Source organism: Lathamus discolor, chromosome 3, assembly GCF_037157495.1.
Source record: "Lathamus discolor isolate bLatDis1 chromosome 3, bLatDis1.hap1, whole genome shotgun sequence".
Taxonomy (NCBI): domain Eukaryota; kingdom Metazoa; phylum Chordata; class Aves; order Psittaciformes; family Psittacidae; genus Lathamus; species Lathamus discolor.
Window position 1 is genome coordinate 75,055,012 of NC_088886.1, and position 6,266 is coordinate 75,061,277.

Consider the following 6,266-nt stretch of genomic DNA (forward strand, 5'->3'; position numbering starts at 1 on the left):
TGAGCTCTGTGGGGACCAGCAGAACAGATGTCAGCACGGAGCCATAAGACCAGCATGGAAATGGAGGGCATTCGTAAGGTCAGGGTAAGAGTCCATACATGCAGTATCTGCAATCATCGTATGTACCCTCTACACAGTGATGAAGTGGACCTAAAGGAAAAATGGCAATGCAGGACTTTCCCACTAGCAGGAGAAATTTGCTGCACCCCTAGGAGACTTCCACTGGGAAAGGAAGGTTTAGCAATGCTTTGGAAGTACAAAAGGGGATTACAGCATCCAATCCTTGCATTTAATGGAAGTAGCTCTTTGACTTAATACTCATTGCCTGCTCTTTGTAAAATACTTGGCAGTCCCAGAGTCTTCTTTTTCCTACAGCTCCATTCATATAGATCTATATAGGTCTGTATGAATGGATTTATATAGATTCGTATAGATCCATATAAAGCTCAGAGGCATTTCTAAACCAAGAGACAGCAGAGCATGCTAATGGAAATCAATGGAGTGCTGTGATCCAAGGTTTCCTCAGTGGGTTCTCTCCTGGCAAATCAATCTGAGTCTTCAGCTAACCCAGCAAAAGGTCAGCCAAGCCATCAAACATCTCAAAGCACAATTAAGACCCCAAATGAGAGAAGTTACAGTTTAATGCTGAAGCTTCACTGCCGGTTGATGCTCAGCAATTACAAGGGTCAGCAGAACCACTGCATGTGTCAGAAACCTGTCTCTGCTGATGGGCATTAGGAAATGGTTTTGGTGAGCAAATAACCTTGCTGCTGCTATTAATAAAGAATAGACTACTACTACTAATAGACTATATAATAAGAATAGACTAATAATAGACTGCTGCTATTAAAAAAGAAAGGGGGGGAAGATAAAGAAAAAGCAATTCAGGCTGTAGCTGAGAAAGACAGAAGCTGCTTCGAGACTGGAGAACTTGAAGTTCGTGTGTTTTGAAGCCCTTCAAACAATTCAGCTCCCATGCAGGTATGGTTGTCCAGAAATCAGGAATTAACTCTCTGTCCCAGGAATGTAGCACTTAAGGATAAATCAAAGAAGGGAAATATCCCAAAGAAGGGAAGAAAAATAGTCCATGTAGTAGTCTAATGCAAAAATACCAAGTCATTTCTTTCTAATAAAGCTGAAATCTTATACAGACAATCAAATTTCCCTACTTTATGAATTGTTTGGTGCAACATCCTGTGCTTAAGGTTCAAACAAAAAGAAACACAAAGTCACAACTAAACTAAAGAAGGTTCAAGTGAAGCATTTCAGCATCAACATGAGCGGGTGAAAAAGACTTCATGTTTCTCATTCTCATGTGCTCCATCCATTAAATCTGACATTACTGCAGTGTGTTTGATTTGACCAAACCCAGTCTTTTCCAATAGTGAAATGTTTCCTGGGAAGCTGTCTTCACTGCCATGCTACCCATGCCTTAGGCTTTATGTTGGAAGAATGACACTGAAATACCATGGCGCTGATATGAATTCCATACCAGTGACTTTATTACCAGCATCAAAAGGGAGAAGGGAAGTATGTGAGCTCCAGTATCTTTCCTACCAAGCTGCCACAGCAAGGACTGTCTTCCACTAAAAACCAAGGTTTTGCCAGGATAAGCCTTTCCCTGTGTCGGCCAAGGAGGATATTTCAGGATATCAGATGCTGAGGAGTCCCTGGAGAGGGACAGGTTGTAGCACATGGTGTTCTTCTCTGCATTCTTTCCAGTCCTTGTGGGTGGCAAGGGAAGGGGAGGGGAGGGGAAGGGGAAGAGGAGGAAAGGAAAGAGAAGGGGAGGAAAGGAAAGCGAAGGAGAGGAGAGGAAAGCGGAGGAGAGGAGAGGAGAGGAGAGGAAGAGGAAAAAGGAAAGGAAAAAGGAAAGGAAAAAGGAAAGGAAAAAGGAAAGGAAAAAGGAAAGGAAAAAGGAAAGGAAAAAGGAAAGGAAAAAGGAAAGGAAAAAGGAAAGGAAAAAGGAAAGGAAAAAGGAAAAGGAAAAAGGAAAGGAAAAATGGAAAGGAAAAAGGAAAGGAAAAAGGAAAGGAAAAAGGAAAGGAAAAAGGAAAGGAAAAAGGAAAGGAAAAAGGAAAGAAGGAAAGGAAAAGGAAAGGAAAACGGAAAGGAAAACGGAAAGGAAAACGGAAGAAAACGGAAAGGAAAACGGAAAGGAAAACGGAAAGGAAAACGGAAAGGAAAACGGAAAGGAACGGAAAGGAAAAGGAAAGGAAAGGAAAGGAAAGGAAAGGAAAGGAAAGAAGAAAGGAAAAGGAAAGGAAAGGAAAGGAAAGGAAAGGAAAGGAAAGGAAAGGAAAGGAAAGGAAAGGAAGAAAGGAAAGGAAAAGGAAAAACACAGACTTTAAACTAGGGACTACCAGTCTCATTATGGAAGGCCAAGTTCAACTCCGGGCTTTTTATCTCCTGCCTAAAGAAATGGCAGAAGAAAAACCAACAGCAGCTATGTCAAATGAAAACCGACTGAAGAACCAACAGTGAAGCCAAAAGCAAATCTGAGATTTGCTGACACCATTTCCATTGACGGAAAACAGGTGAAACACCATTGGAGATAATTGTGTTTGGCTCCCAATTTTGGCATGACAAAAATCTGGCTCATTTATTTCATGTTCTCAGATATAGTGTATAAAACCCCAACAGATTCCGGGCTGAAATGCCACCTCCACACGTTAGCAATCTACTTTCATTATATTCATTTTTCATTTTTGGTGTAGGTTATGAATGTGTAATCTAAGTCATAACATAAAGGTTTCTCCATTATAAGGTGACATTATAAGGCATTACACTGCAGTTTATAATGCCAGTGGAATAACTCTGAATCAAGGGTTACAACAAAATTCTTGATAGAGAAAGATGTTATGGGAAGTAAGTGCTTCCCATATGGAGGTCACTACTTCCACCCCAAGCTATTAAGCTTCAATAACTCGGATACGACTTCAGGTTTCCTAAAAGGCTGGCTGACACAGAAGGTTTCTGTCATTCCTATATTTCAGGAGCCAGAACAAAAGCATTTAGAACATATTTGCTATTCCCTTTAGACAATAAGAGATGCAAAATAAATACAAAATGGGTTATTCGTGGCAGACTGAAAGAAACCCTTGCTCCTGAGCTTGGATTGCAGATACCAAATCTCATCGGTCTGCCTGCTGCCTAATCCCTTAAATATACTTCTTTAGAATAGTAACTGCAAATGACATAGCAGAAATAGGAAGATAAATCAAGGATATACTTAATGGATTATATAGAAAATGAGCAGAAAATGCCCTATAATTATTCCAGGCTGTTGAGCTGGTTTCCTAGCTGATTTTAAAGACTTAGCTACCTCCTCTGGAGCAATAAGTATAGGCAACTGTTGGTATATGTGTGTGTATATATATATATATATATATATGTGTGTATATATATAGATAATTCAGTGTGGCTCCAGCACATGCTCCAGGCTTGCCTTTCTTCTTCTGTCATCTTATCAGCTCCATACAGCATGGGCAAGGTAAGGGCCTCTGAGAAGCCCAATAAACCTCTTTTAGGCAAGAATCTCCACCAAAGCCATTTGTCTTCATTCATTGTTTGTACCTGGAAACAGCAGAGTTGCCTGCAGAAATAACACGTGAGTTCATGTTTGCCTTCATGGCTTCAGCAGATGGAACAGTTTTTGTCTGTTTGGGTTCTTTGTGTTTAAAGACATTGAGGTAGATACAACTTAACGTGGATTTCAAATTCTCTGTTATGATGTGGAGTTTTGCAGGTGCACAAGAACTTGTGCTTTTATGTAGTTTAGCCACTGAAGTCTGACCTACAAGAAAAGGCCTTGCAAACCCCTCTGCATTTCTGTGCTCCCTTGGTGGACTGAGCTATGCATGTCTGCACCATTCATCTTGCAGACTACAAAGAACTACCACATTAAGCATAAAGATAAGGGAAAAGGGAGTAAAGGCATGAAGTGGCACCAAAGCAAACCAGAGATTACTTCTGCTATTTCCACAATGGCCTTGAAATGCCCATTAAATAATAATGATATTAAAATGCTAGTTAAAAAACAGTAGGCAGCCCTGATCTAAAAACTATTTGAAGACCTCATGATGCCTGGTAATAAAAAGCATCATGCAAATCAGGAAAGGAAGGCATTGTAATGATTCACTTAACAAGAAAGCCATCCCCTCAGGGTTAGGGTTCCAGCTCTCAGACCTGGTCCTCAATGGCCACTTTATGGACTATAGCCATTTCTTGGTTAACGGCTTTACTTCCACAGGTCTGAGGAACAGCCTGACCCTGCAATTCCCTTCCATCTGGATCAGTAAGGATCATACTCACAATCATGGAAAAAAACCTTCCCCCCTTTTACATTCTGTATTTAAATGTGGTATATTACTACATATTAACACATTCCTCTTAAAATCCTCATGTATTCAAAACAATAAGAGGTAATGCATAGTTCTGTTTTTCCTGGTGTTTGACCACCCCTAATCCAGCATCCCAGTAAAACCAGCTCCTACTAGACAGAGACCTTCATCTCCCATCCCGTCTCACCAGCTGCATATTGTATCCAATAGCTTCCTTGCATTGATCCAGAGATAAGCCATGATATTAATATCCATAACATACTCCAGTCCATAATATTAGTGGACAGGCAACATCCAGCCTAGAGGCCCAAGAACTGCAGAGCACGTTTGGATGCTTTGTTCTAGGCACTAGATGTCAGTGTTTCACCTACTCTTACATTGCCAGCCACATCAATAGCTAAAGACGTAAAGCATCCTTAGTTTAAAGAAGAGCAGCTAATCACACAGATGCATGACACCAAAGGTACCTGCCAATGTTATCTAGAGTGGACAAAGACACCTAAGAGCTGCTTAACAGACCAAGCCAGGAGTTTTTAATAGAAGGAAGGAAACACATATGTTTCTTCAAAACCTTTTTTCCACATTGTACAACATTCATCGAGGTTTCGACCTGGAATAAACATTGGATAGTTTCTTAGCTCTATAGAAGAGTTTTGTTGGGAGCAGTTCTACTAAGGACTTAAACTGGTTTTAAGTCCAGGTAATAAAATGGGTTCAAATACATTGACAATGTATTTGAAGCTGGTATCTTCAATATGTGGTTCATGTAACTAGGACAGCCACCTGAACTAGAAAATAGAAGAATTCTCAAATCAAGTTATTAAAACCATTTTACCCAGATACATTGTATCCCATCATCACTTTTATATCAGATGAGCGATATGTTACATAGTTCAAAATACAGTCCTACCCCTTCTCCTCATGCATACAGTCTGTTTATAGAATCATAGAATGGTTTAGGTTGGAAATGACCTTAAGATCAACCAGTTCCAACCCCACTGCCATGGGCAGGGACACCTCACACTGAACCATGTCACCCAAGCCCCTGTGTCCAAGCTGGCCTTGAACACTGCCAGGGATGGGGCAGCCACAGCTTCTCTGTGCACCCTGTGCAAGTGCCTCAGCACCCTCACAGTAAAGAACTTCTTCCTTAGATCTAAACTGAACTTCCCCTGTTTCAGTTTGAACCCATCACGCCGTGTCCTATCACTGCAGTACCTGATGAAGAGTCCCTCTCCAGCATCCTTGTAGCCCCCTTCAGACACTGGAAACTGCTCTGAGGTCTCCACGCAGCTTCTCTTCTCCAGGCTGAACAGCCCCAATGTTCTCAGCCTGTTTTTATGCAAAACTTCTTTTAAAAGAGCTTGGATATTAAACATTTAGGGGAAAATAGGTAAGGGAAGGAAAACAGCTCATAAATGAGCTTTCTGCTTTTGTCCCAACACAAAGGAAAACACTCCAGCATTTTTGTTTAACTCGAACACTAATGACTCCTTACCCTTTTTAGCTAACGCATAAGTGTACCTGAAACTCTACCTCCCACATGCTTGGTGGCATGAACCACCATCACTTGGCTAAGGTGTTGGCTGAGATTTATAGCCATTACAGCTAAGAGAGGGACTGCATTAACCCTGCTGCCTGCCTGCCTAGAGCTGTGGCCTCAGCCTAAACACCCAGGGAAAGGAAACACCTTTTCTGGTTTACTGGAAGCTCAGGCAGGGATTTGAAGCTGATGTGAGCTTCAGATGTGAGCTTCAGTTGTGAGCTTTATCTGTTCAAAGACAGAACAGCAGCCTGTGCAAGCACGAGCCATACAGAGCTGAGATGTGGATCTACAGAGGCTTTTCCCATACAGCAAGAGCCCAGGGAGACTTGCACAGCCTTGTGTTTCCTGCTAAGCATGTTGCTGTTAGCCAGCATCAG